Source organism: Thermobia domestica, chromosome 14 (assembly GCF_964235325.1).
Source record: "Thermobia domestica chromosome 14, izTheDome1.hap1.1, whole genome shotgun sequence".
NCBI classification, from domain to species: Eukaryota; Metazoa; Arthropoda; class Insecta; order Zygentoma; family Lepismatidae; genus Thermobia; species Thermobia domestica.
The window spans coordinates 100,587,590-100,600,328 of NC_137467.1; the positions used below are offsets into that span (position 1 = coordinate 100,587,590).

The 12,739-nt window shown below is 35.1% G+C and overlaps 1 long non-coding RNA gene across 1 annotated transcript in view; it reads left to right on the top strand.

Moving 5' to 3' along the window:
* Window positions 1-2,407: 2,407 nt before the first annotated feature.
* Window positions 2,408-12,739, top strand: part of LOC145670684 (uncharacterized) — a 98,834-nt gene continuing 88,502 nt past the window's right edge. The window contains exon 1 of the long non-coding RNA XR_014128374.1: window positions 2,408-2,839. This is a non-coding gene — a long non-coding RNA (uncharacterized LOC145670684). The remainder of the gene's footprint in view (window positions 2,840-12,739) is intronic.

Consider the following 12,739-nt stretch of genomic DNA (forward strand, 5'->3'; position numbering starts at 1 on the left):
GAAGCTGGCGACAATGGAATATCATAGAAGGTAACCTAAGCTTTCAAAGAACTTCGCTTGTTCAACTGAATGACAGGAGGACAGTACTCTAGTATTGCAGTTGCAAAACGCACGTGTTCTGTATTGACCAGCGAAGTTAGAAATGGGCGAGTTGGTTGCCTCAACTTTATCCGCGAAATTGCGGTCATGGTTAACTATCGATGATGCGTTTACTACGGACGGTAAAGTGATGTTGTGCCAAGTGTGTGATAAAAAAAATTGGATGTTCAATGAAATCTCAGTTAGAACAACATGTATGAAGTGCACTCCAGAAGAATGCAAGAAATAAAAATTTGCGAACTGCACAAAAAAAAAAAAAATACTCTTGACACAAATGCATCAAGATCCTTCAGTGAGTGAGTTTTTTCAAAGACTTGTGCCAAGCAGTGATAGCAGCAAACATTCCTTGGAACAAAGTTCAAGTGCCAAAATACCGTGCTTTTCTGGAGAAGTACTGCGGGCGTCGAATTCCTGACGAATCCACTCTTCGAAAGTGTTATCTCGAAGTTTGTTATAGAGAAGTTATAGATACCATTAGGGCAGAAATAGGTAGTTCATATATTTGCATTTCCGTGGACAAAACAACAGACGTTTTGGGACTTATGTAGCAAATTTAGTGATTGGAAAGTTAAGTGGAGATGCTCCATCTAAATCCTATCTTATTGCGAGTAAATTGCTGGAACGCACGAATCATTCCACGATTGCTCGCTTTGTAAACGATGGTCTTAAAGTTTTGTGGCGGGGAGGAGTTAAGGAAGAAAAGTCCTTGTTCTCTATACAGACAGTGCAGCGTACATGTTAAAAGCGGCTAGAGCACTTACAGTTTTTTTTTACCCTCAATTCATTTCACCTGTATGGTCCATGCTCTTCAGCGTGTTGCTGAATAGGTAAGAGACAACTTTTGCGAAGTAAATAAACTAGTTTCTTCCAAGAAAAAATGTTTGTTAAGGCGCCGCAACGTGTTTTAGTTTACAGAGATCAACTGCCAGACGTGCCACTTCCTCCGGAGCCTGTGCTAACGCGATGGGGCACTTGGATACAGGCAGTACATTTCTACAAAATTAAGCCAGATGATCATTCATTTCCATCGGAGTCTGCTGTGTCAGTTGGCATTGCTCAGAAACTGTTTAACGACTCAAAAGTAGCGTGTGATATCGCATACATAGACAGCAATTTTGGTTGGCTACCTACAAGCATTAAAAAACTAGCGACTGTTGGGTGGCCTCTTCCGGAATCCATGGAAATCATAAAGGATGCAAAGAGACTGCTGTAAAGTGTGTGTGGAGATGTAGGAGAAAAAGTTCGAAAGAAACTAAATGCAGTACTGGAAAGAAACCCGGGTTACGACAGCCTATTGACAGTGTGTGAGATTCTCAGTGGTGAAACAAGAACCTTCCCCTGAAGATATTTCCCCAACTACATTCCCCTGTTGAAATACGCTCCTGTTACCTTATGTGATGTGGACAGATCATTCTCTGCATACAAGAATATTTTATCCGATTGCCGACAAAATTTTACTTCTGATCATTTGAAAATGTACCTTGGAACCCATTGTGCAGCAACACACAGTTGAACTGCGCACATCTTTTGTAAGTACTTTATTTCAAATTAAAAATGTTCATTAGTGGAAATATTCTTCAATCTTAGTTCAGCTGGTATTGTTTAAAAGATATAGGACTGCTTTTCCCCGCAAGAAATAAACATATATAAAACAATACATTTCGTCTTAAATTGCTTTTAGTATTTACATTTGTATATTGCGTATAATTCATTTCAAGATTGGGCCGTGGTGGCGGATGCGCATTTAGTGTAGAAGGTTCTAGATTTGAAACGGGACCACACCACACCACATGAGATTTCTGATGTACAAATGCCGTATGTATTGCTCTTCTCGGGGCTTACCTGTTTCTCTCTAGTTGATTCACATTTTCCTTCATTCGCGTCTGATTTTTATTATCCTGCAATCAGTCACGTCAGCGACGTATGGCTGTCTCAGCTGTTCAAGCATTTCACTTCATTGAGGGACTTGCATTAAGCAGGATAAAGTGTAGTAAATTTTCGTTTTTATTTTCACAATATTCCATATTCTTATATAATATTACATATTTCTTACATTTTTAAGCGATTTTTGTTACATTAAGGGGATTGATATTACATAAAAATTCGGACTCTAATTATTATTATTATTATTTTAAACAAGAAAATATTAAGTTGAATGAACTACTATCAACTAACAACAAACCGAAAACATTTGCTGAAGTGATAAACAGCTCAACACCAGATGTTCAAAACAAGGTACAAGGCTAATCCGATAACGTGATTGTCAAGGTCAGAGAAGTGCCTTCTTTCACATTACAGCAGGAAACAAGTGGTAGTGAGTGGAAATTGGCAACCAAACGCCCAAGGCAAAATAACCCTGAAGTACAGACAGGAGTGAAACAAACGAATGAATCAGACTTCGTTTGCAGTAACCGTAATATTCCTATGCAAGGGTAGAACGCCAAGGACTCGTACAACAGCACTGTTTGTAACGAGTCTTGACCCTTGTGTTTCTTGTGAGGATCTTATTGCGTTTGTAAAGGACAGTGTTAATATTAGTGTTAAAAAATGTGTTGAATTAAGAGCAAAACATTGCAGTGATTTTTCGTTTTGTGTTAGTGTAGAAGAAAGTGAGTTGAATGCTATTTATAACCCAAATGTATGTCCTGATAGTGTACTAGTTTACTAGACTTGTAGGACGACTGAAAGACGAAATTTTGTCATGAGGCTGAAACTGAACCGGCTGGGAAGAATAGTTCAGGTAAATAAACTAGAATTAATTAGTACACAATAAAGATGGCGTACTTACAGCTACTGTATCAAAATGTGAACGGTTTGAATACAAAAGGAAAGCTATTTATAGATGAAATAAACTGCTGTAACTATGATTTTTATTCCGTAACTGAAACGTGGTTAAAATAAACAGACAAACATTTTGTACAGCTCTCAAAAAATTATAATGTCGTACGAAAAATAGAAACTTGACATTAGTAAATAAAACAAAAGGAAGAGGCTATATGGTCATAATAGAAAAACGAATACTCGTATGAAGTAATAAGTCCTCAAGATGAAATACTTGATGTTATTATAATTAAAGTTTTAATCCCTGAAAATAAACCCTTATTATTGTGCTTGCACTACTCCCCACCAGATTTACCGTTGACGAATTTTACTAATTATTGTGACTGGCTATGCACGTTTTTACTCATAAAAACTGTAGTTGTATAATTTTAGGTGATCTTAACGTAGGTCGAATAGATTGGGCTACCGGAAATATAAATATAAATAAGAGTATTAGATCTATTGTTAACCAACATGGAATATAATTCAATAAGATTTCAAATTCCACCGTTAATGAAACTGGATCATTTTCATCCACCTTTTCTGTTTGAATGGAAAACAACAAAAAATGATAATAATGACTTTGGTAACACCTCAAATCAAACCAGAATTTATGATTTTAAAAATGCTGATTTTCTAGGTGTATATAATGGAATTAATTGCATGGATAGGATAGATGCAAAGATTACTGATATTAATGAACTGACAAAATATTTTGTATAACAATATATATGACGTATTAGATAATTATGTAGCTAAGAAACCAATTAGCAATAGGCCTAAATACAAAGACCCTTGGATGAACGAGGAACTGAAATCGTTAATTAATAAGAAAACCAAATATTTTGTGAAAGCAAGACAAACAAAAAAACAATACATCGTATTAAAACATTAAGGAACGAATAAGGAAAATGTGGTAGAAAGCTGGAACAAATTTTGTTTTCTTTATATAAGTATCCGTAACAACATACTAATTTCGCACCAGTCTATCACCCCGTATTTGGCCGCCATCTTGGAAAAATGGCGCTGAAAATTAGTTTTCTGTAAATACCTTGCATGGAAAATATTTTAGAGCCAAACATGTTATTACAAAAAATAATCTACATTAAATTCTCTACAAGAAATGTTCTCTTCATTTTTTCTCTAGGATGCACCGTTTAAATGTTATAAGCGTGGCAAATTTCGCATTTTTCTTTCAGCATTGGTGTGTAGCAGAAACTTATGATACTTTGTTTCAATGATTCTTTTTATATAAAACATAAATTAATGTAGTTTTCATTCATTGCAAGTGTAACTAAGGATAAGTAATCAGGTCTATTAGTTCATCTATGTTCAAGATGTTACATGAAAAATGTTTTATCTGTGAGATACTCTCGGCGATGGTGTTACATGTACAGTAAAAGAAAAGGGACTGAAAACATTACTAGACTGCAGTGTTAAAGTGAAAGATCGAAACGAATGTCAACTTAAGGGACTGAGAAGTGATACACTTCATGAAAACAGTAGAAAAGTTTTCACAAAAACAGAAGTAGCAAAGCGTTGCTATCACAACGTATTTCATCACCTACGCCGATAACCCTTGGCCAGAAGTACTAAGATTTCATTTTCAAGAAGCCTGCCTGTTTGTAGACAATGTACAGTCATGTCCAAAATGATTGTCGCATATCTATAACTATCTTCTAAGAATATAATTTGATGATAACTTTGCAGGGTACTTTTAATACTGATACTATGTGTATAATCGGGAAATGTATATTTGCGGGAAACTTCATAGGAAAAGAGTTACGAAAATTAGAATGAGTAAAACAAAATATAGCTAAATTGATAAGAAAGCTTTATTTTCGTTTTATTTATATTTACTGCTCTATTGACAGGACGTTTGTCACATACATGTCTTTGCCGATTATACACATACTAACATTATAAGAAATACCGGGCGAATTCGTTATCAAATTATACTCTTACTACAGCATATTTATAGACATGCGACAATCATTTGGACATGAGTGCACATCAGATGAATTTTTAAAGGGACAGAGTAAAAAGCTTGTGAGTGAGCGTGAGAGTATACATCGCGTCGAAACCATTCAAGTTTCTGAAAAATTTTACTGAATGAAAATTGGCACTCTTCCTTGTTAGCTTCAAGGTAATTGAAAGCATAAGCCATGGCATCTGAAACAACATTATCTTTCGGACGACAACATTTCATTCCAGAAGAAAACTTGTAGAATATTTCATGCATGAGGCATGTATCTGGCTTCAGCAGCAAATAAATCATGAACATTGCCAATCCTAATACTACAGAGTAATTTCTTTGCCGCATTCGTCATTTCTTCTGTCGGCTGCTTCCATAATAGAATCTTTAACTTGAATGGTTTCGACGCGATGTACACTCTCACATTCACTCACAAGCTTTTTACTCTGTCCCTTTAAAAATTCATCTGATGTACATTGCCTACAAAACAGGCAGGCTTCTTGAAAATTAAATCTTAGTACTTCTGACCTAAAGGTTATCACCATAGGTGATGAAGTACTTTGTGATAGCAATGCTTTGCTATTTTTTGTTTTGTGAAAACTTTTCTACATTTTTCATGAAGCGTATCACTTCTCAGTCCCTTAAGTTGACATTCGTTTCGATCTTTCACTTTAATACTGCAGCCTGTTAATGTTTTCAGTCCTCTTTCTTTTACTATACATGTAACATCGTAACCGAGATGTTTCTCACAGATAAAACATTTTTCAGCTGATATCTTGAACATAGAAGATCTAATAGACCTGATTACTTATCCTTAGTCACACCTGCAATGAATGAAAAATATAAATTTATGTTTTATATCAAAAGAATCACTAAAATAGTAAATAGTATAAGAAAATTTTCATTAAGTTTCTGCTACAAAGCGATGCTGAAAGAAAAATGCGTAATTTGCCACGCCTATAACATCTAACGGTGCATTCTAGAGAAAAAATGAAGAGAACATTTCTTGTAGAAAATTTAATGTAGATTATTTTTTGTTATAACATGCTTTGCTCTAAAATGCTTTCCATGTGAGATATTTACCAAAAAAAAAAAAAAACTAATTTTGGCGCCATTTTTGCAAGATGGTGCAGAGTGGTAGAGTGGTGCAAAATTAGTATGTTGTTATGGATACTTTTACAAAGAAAATAAAATTTGTTCCAGCTTTCCACCATTTTTTCCCTTATTCGACCCTTCATTTACTGGCCTATAATGACAAATAAGTCTCAAAATCAAATGACGTGGAATTATTTAAAGATGTTTTTAGTGAAAATTTAAAGTTAGAATTAAGACATTACGCAGATAGCCAGGCTATGAATTCTCCATCGCTCATTAGCAACCATGACGATATAGATATACCGAATATCACTGAGTCTGATGTAATTCAAACAATTAAAGTTTTTAAGGCGAGCACAGATCCTGGTCCTATCCCCCATTAGCCCATTCCCCTGGTCCTATCCCCCATAAAGAAAGCCTGCAGTACCGAATTATCAACAGCTTTAACAAATATACTTAATACATCCCTGAAAAATGGTGAGTTTCCTGCAATGTATACTTTGTACCAGTATACAAAGCAGGTGATCGTAGAATTATAAAATATATATATATATATATATATATATATATATATATATATATATATATATATAGGCCAATAACATTAGTCAATGCATTTTCAAGATTTTTGATACAAAGCAGGTGATCGTAGAATTATAAATATATATATATATATATATATATATATATATATATATATATATATATATATATAGGCCAATAACATTAGTCAGTGTATTTTCAAGATTTTTGAAATTATAATACACAAACATTTATGTTTTAATGTAAAAAGCAAATTAAGTGAATTTCAGCAAATCGAATGTAATAGATCTTGTACATTTTACTGATTTTACACACTTAGGACTTAAGAATAGATTACAAGTAGATACTATATATATTGACACTATAGAGCTTTTGATTCAATAGAGCATTAACTTCTTATTCATAAATTAAGAAACATAGGTCTATCTTCTTTGTACATGCGCTGATTTGTAAGCTATCTAGCAAACAGAACATTAAAGTAGAAATCGGTCAAATACGTAACGTCTAGTTATGGTTGTATAAAGAATGACATACTTTAGGGATCTCCTCAGGGACCCCTTCTTTTTTCCATATTTATTAATGATCTTCCAGAGAAAATTAAATACTTAAATATTTTGTCGTATACCGATGATTTAAAGTTATTTAGAATATTAAATAGTGAGTATGATAACTACTTACTACAGGAAAATCTTGATATCGTTATGGTGTAAAAATAACTTACTGAAAATAAATTGTGAGAAAACTAAATATACATCATATACTAACAAAACCCAATACTACGTGGGCAAATACGTAGTTAATGGAGTAATATTGCATAAAGCCGAACACATTAAAGGTTTGGGTATAATGTTTGACAGAAATATGAAATTTATCTCTCATATTATTGATATAATCCAAGGGACGAGAATAATAATAGGGTTTATTTTCAGACAATGGCCTGAGTTTAAAAATGCCAGTACATATGTATATTTATACAAGATGCTTGTAAGATCAAGATTAGAGCTTGATGCAATGATTTGGAATAGCATAGGTATAACATTGGCAAACAAAATTGAAAAAAAAGATTAAATGAAATCTTTAAATTTTACGTCCCATTGTTATGCCGGTTAGGCTAAAGGAGACGGTGATTATGAGAAATGAATGAAATGGTGGAATGAAGAAAGTGGGAGGAAACGGGAGAACCCCGAGGAAACGCACGTACACGGTGTTTGTCCACCACAAAGTTCACTTGGCGGGGGCTGAGATCGAACCCGGGACCCGAAGCATCAGAGGTGAACGCTCTACCACTTAGCCACCGCGGCCCCACAAACAAAATTGAGTTGGTACAGAGTTGTTAGGCTACTATACCATAAAATGAATAGAGATTACTACTCATGTAGTTATGAATATTGGAATCAATTTTGGAATTACAGGTATTAAGTGACAGAAGAAAACTTATTGAAAAAAAGATTTTATTAAGAAAGTACTAGACAGCAGATAGCGTAGTGAATATTGCTTGCATAATATAGGTATAAGGGTACAAATGCAGAAAATGAGAAATATATCAACATTAGTTCCTTTGAATCCAAATCTCTAATTTTAAGAAGATTGACCAATTCTTTTAATTTAATTTCATTTGTTTTTATTCGTATAGAAGCATGGATTTTAGAGTTTGACAAATATTATTTTTAGTATTTTTTACGATGTATCTATTTTGAGACAAAATATTTTGTTTTAATTTGACAAGGAATTATTAATCTGATACTATTTTATTTTATCATTATGTTTTATTGTTTCAGTAAGTAAGTTACATTGTATGCAATATGCGTTTATTTTATCTGGTAATGTGTTGTATTTTTGCCGTTAGGCTGTTCATGGCACAGAAATAAACATTATTATTATTATTATTATTATTATTATTATTATTATTATTATTATTATTATTATTGTTATTATTTATAATAAAATATCAAACGAATGTGTAGGAATGTCCTGGACGTTCAGAAAAATCTGACGTCAGCCAGAAAAGGATGAAAACCACTGAGGCAAAGGATAGAGATACCATGTTACTCATTAAGATGTTAATAGTTTCAATCCATTAATGAACTCAACCGAGATAATCGCAAAAAAAAAAATAAATAAATAAATAAAATAAAATAAATAAAAAACAGAATTCAAAAATTCGCTTTCGTTCAAGAGTTATTGTCTAGAGAAGCGTTTCCCAACCATTTTCAACTTGCGGCACACTACGGGTGTAACTTGAATTCTCGCTGCACACACAGAAATTATTATTTTGAAATATAAAATAGCATGGTATTTTTTTCTGTGATTACTGATCTCCTTCTCACAAAGAAGAAAGCTCGATCACTGGTTTTCCCCCGTGGTAAATCATTATGCTTATTTTTCTTTCTAATTTAAAAATAAAAAACAATTACAATGAAATGTTGGACTCAGGTTTTTAAAAATACGCTTTTTATTTCGCAAACTGTATCCAACCTTTCACTAAGAAGGAAGATCACTAAATAACGAACGAATAAACAAATCTTTTACTTTTAAAACACAAATGTAAGTAATTTGTATGCATGTTTGCTTTGTCGAAAGGATTGAATATTATTTTAACATTTCAAGTTACGAAGTAGTCTGCAACAATGAAGAAGCAATAATGATCATAACAATGATAAATACTTTTTTTTAACATTAAAAAATGTACAGAAAACTAACACGGTATGAAACTTGAAATTGTAGATTCATAATGGGGGTTCCTAGTAATGGGAAATATAAATATATATTTTTTCCTTTGATTGCTATACAATTAGTAATTTTATTTCGATTCCTCGCGGCACACCGGTTGGGAAACGCTGGTCTAGAGTAACTAACGTATGTAAAAACTAACGACGGTACTCACACTACAATCTTATAGGTAACTAGCATCAATTACACGGTCCACATGAAAATCCTCTCACGAGGGTGAAAGGGTGTACCGGATAGATTTCGAGACGCTGATTACGAATATCTCATCGAGAAAGTTCCAGCACGTAAGTTTTTTTTTTTTTTTTTTTTTTTGCGGGGTGCCGTTTCCATAATTGACAGAAAAATAGTATTTTTCGTATTTAATATGTGTTTTCCGTGTTTGGAGTGCATAATTCTGAATTTCTATCCTAATCCAAGAACTGTTACTAGGCTATATCCCAGGAACATTCTTTTCTCTAACTCACGACCCTCCGGAAACGTACTCCCTCCCCTTAGGTTGCAAAGATTTATTGTCGTTCCACATTGCATACACTGAAACCTAGGCGTTATTGACGGAGAAAGGTTTCGTAATCAACTTGCGATCATTCGTCGGTTCCCTTTTGTCTAGAAGACAGACAGATTGTTGACAAAAGGCGCCAAGACATACACCACGTTGTTGCGTGAAACAAATATTTCAGTTTCGAATTGATGTTCGTGTTAGGTGGTAGTGTTACGCTGTGTCTGTGTATACCGTAGGTGAAAAATATTTCTGCGTGAAATATTGACATTTGTGTTAAACGAACATGCCGAGAACTTGCAACAATTGGACAGATTCATTCTGCCACATATGTGGGGAAGTGATTTTCAAGGAACAAAGGAGGCCATTGTCACCGTTCCTGAAGACAGCCTACTATCTGTACTTCGGGTGTAAAATCGGCGACCAGGATCGCATTTGGGCTCCGAAACAAAGTTGTAACTCGTGTGCGCGTACTCTCACAGGATGGTTGAAAGGTACACATAAATCGATGCCGTTCGCCGTACGTATGGTTTGGCGTGAGCCCCGTGATCATGTTTCAGACTGTTACTTCTGCCTGACTAATATAAAAGGTTTCTCAAAAACATGAATCATAAAATACAGTATCCTAACTTGGATTCCGCGAGGAGACCTGTGAAACATGATGTTTGTCTGCCTGTACTCGTACCACCAGACTCATACACCCTGTGCAGTGTTTCATCCGATGAAGAACCTGCTGCTTGTGAAGATCTTGCACAATCTTCGAGTACACAGTCAGATCCCAATTACGCTCCAGTGCCTGACACTAATGAACCACATGTGATAAATCAGGAAGAGCTGAATGATCTGATCAGAGAATTAAACCTTCCCAAGTGTAAGGCCCTGTTGCTTGCATCACGACTTCAACAATTGAATCTACTAAACTAAGATGTGAATATATCGATGTATAGGAAAAGAGAGGAGAGCCTAGTTCCTAATTTTACAAAGGATGGTGATTTGGTGTGACATTCCATCGCTTATGGGACAACTGAAGTTGAACTACAACACTGAAGATTGGAGGCTATTCTTAGATTCCTCTAGGATAAGTCTCAAGGCAGTGTCACTACACAATGGCAATGAAAGGCCAGCCATCCCTATTGCTCATGCTGTACATATGAGAGAAACATACGAGAACATGCGAAACCTATTGAAGAAAATAAAGTACGAACAGTTCCAGTGGTCTGTATGCGCTGACCTTAAGGTTATTGCCATCCTCACAGGTTTACAAGGAGGTTACACAAAGCACTGCTGCTTCTTGTGTCATTGGGATAGTCGAGGCCAAGATCAGTACACCATCACAAACTGGCCGCCAAGGAAGCAACTGGTCCCAGGGGAGATGAAAGTGGCTAATGAACGTCTTGTGGATCCGGAGAAAATATTCTTACCACTCCTTCATATCAAATTAGGGCTCATGAAGGTCTTCGTCAAGGCCCTTAACCGGGATGGTGAAGCATTTAATCATCTCAGAAAACTATTCCCAAGACTCAGCGAGGCCAAGGTGAAAGGTGTTTTTACGGGACCTCAAATAAGAGACGTTTAAAGGATACTACATTTTCTTCTAATTTCTGAAGTGGAAAGTGAGGGTTGGGAGGCCTTTCGAGAAGTATGCAGTAACTTTCTAGGGAAAACAGGTCACCTGATTACAAAGACATTGTGGGCAGGTTAATTACTTCATTTCGTAAAAAGGGATGTAATATGTCCCTAAAGTTACACTTCCTGCACTGCCACCTGGACTTCTTCCCTGAAATGTACAGCTTGGGGGAGGTCTCTGACGAAAACGGGGAAAGGTTTCACCAGCAAATAGCTACCATGGAGAGGCGCTGCAGTGGTAAATGGAGTGTGAATATGTTGGCAGACGTCTGTTGGAATGTGACACGCGAGACACCTTGTAGTGGTTACAAGAGGAGTAGGAAAACCAAGTGACACGTAAGTGTTAAACTTTAATGTTTTATGCAATTTTATCTGCATAATTTATATTGATATTTAAATTATAACGTGCAAATTATTATGGGTGGAGAATAGCATATTGAAACACCCCCCTTACTACTGAAAACTGGTACGTCCTGGAGAAAAACGGGTTACGGATTCGAACTCAGGAGCTCGAAACCTATAGCAATCACCTATTTTCGTTTGTGTGATCGAAAAGAAGATTCATTTTGCCGACCAGTGTTACCCGCTCCGCTCTGTTAAATTAAGAAAAAAATAGTAATATGTTCCGTTAATCAATCACTTTTTACTGTTATTAAAGCTCTCTTTGATATTGGTCATTTTTGATGATTTTTATATATCTTCTCCCCTCCCCATGTTGCGGGGCACGGCATCGGAAGTATCATTGTTCATCTTAGCGACCCCGAAAACTATGAAATCGACACTGGTATTGTTCATTTCGATCATTTTTATATATCTTCCCCTCCCTCTCCCCCAGTTGCGGGGCTGAATTTGGATTTAAGTGGCATCAGAAGTGTCACTATTCATCTCAGCGACTCCGAAAACTATAGATTCGACACTAATATCGGTCATTTTCGATAATTTTCAAAAGTCTCTCCCTCTCCCTTAAGTTACACCGTCAAAATGATATGAGAAAAACAATCAGATTCGAATTTCATCTAGGTAGAAAATTTGATCGAGATCGATGATTTGAAAATTTGATCACCCCGATAGCCCACCTCCTGGATCCGTCACTGATGTTATCTATGTTGAAAATTTAATCGAAATCGGTTGGGTGGTTCAAGAGTTGTTTATTTATTTTTATATATTATTCTCCCCTCCTCCTCCTCCCTCTCCCGTAAGTTCTACCGTCAAAGTGAATATATATATATATATATATATATATATATATATATATATATATATATATATATATATATATATATATATATATATATATATATATATATATATATACAGGGTGGTCATGCATCAATGACGGAAAATTTAGGAAGTGA